The 1,045-nt window shown below is 41.6% G+C and overlaps 1 non-coding gene across 1 annotated transcript; it reads left to right on the top strand.

Moving 5' to 3' along the window:
* The first annotated feature begins 223 nt into the window (after positions 1-223).
* Positions 224-330, top strand: LOC111765689 (U6 spliceosomal RNA). Its single transcript, XR_002797969.1, has one exon. It is a non-coding gene; the product is annotated as a U6 spliceosomal RNA (small nuclear RNA).
* The last annotated feature ends 715 nt before the right edge of the window (positions 331-1,045 follow it).

The following is a 1,045-nucleotide window of genomic DNA, read 5'->3' as shown; positions in this document are numbered from 1 at the left end:
CTAGTTACAAACACTATGATGTGCTTTCACTATTTCTATTTATTTCCAAAAATATTTTTACCAATTCTACATAGGTTAACCCTCAGCTTTCCATTATCTACCAATTCTCCATAGGTTAACCCTCAGCTTTCCGTTATCTACTCTCCTTCTATTTGGTGACCTATGTTATAGTTATTAACTCCATGACTATACATAATATATGTAGTTCATAATAGCACAATCAGTGCTCACTTCGGCAGCGCATATACTAAAATTGGAACGTTACAGAGAAGATTGGCATGGCCCCTGCGCAAGGATGACACGCAAATTCGTGAAGCGTTCCATATTAAAAAAAAAAATAGCACAATCATACAGTATTTGTTCTTCTGTATCTGGGTTGCTTCACTGAACATAATGCCCTCCAGGTTCATCCATGTTGTCATATGCTTCACTACTTTATTTCTTTTTATAGCTGCATATTCCATCGTATGTGTTTTAGTTTGCCAAAGGGCTGCCAATGGAAAGTATAAGAAATGTGTTGGCTTTCCTTTTTTCCCCCTTTATAAATGGGATTTATTGGGATAAAAGCTTATAGTTTCAAGGCCATGAAAAGTCCAAACCAAGGCACCATCAGAGATGCTTTCTCATCCAAGTCAGCTACTGTTGCTCCTGGCGTGTTGCCACATGGTAAAGAAGATGACCGTCAGTCTCTGCCCAGGTTTCAGCCTTCCTCTTCAGGCTCACCCTTTCCTCTTGAGCTGCTCTGTGGGCCCAGCCTCATGGGGCTTTGTGCTTTAGTGATCCAGTAGTCCCTTCTCTCCTGGAATAGGGCTTGTTTCTTCCTGGGCCCCTTATATCAGTCTCAACTGTTCTGTGTACTTCCCAAGTTCAGCTATAAGCTATTAGGTTTATAGCAAGGCTGGTCTCTTGAACTGTTCCGTGGGCCCAGCTTCTTGGGGCTTCATACTTATGCAATCCTCTCTCTTACATGGCAAGATCAAACATGGCAGTTCCCTTTTTTCCCTTTGTTTTCCTGAGTGAGTGTCCATTTATATCAGACCCTGCA

Source organism: Dasypus novemcinctus, chromosome 18 (assembly GCF_030445035.2).
Source record: "Dasypus novemcinctus isolate mDasNov1 chromosome 18, mDasNov1.1.hap2, whole genome shotgun sequence".
Lineage (NCBI taxonomy): Eukaryota > Metazoa > Chordata > Mammalia > Cingulata > Dasypodidae > Dasypus > Dasypus novemcinctus.
Note: the sequence above shows the minus strand (reverse complement) of the source record. Positions and strands in the feature narration are given on the sequence as shown.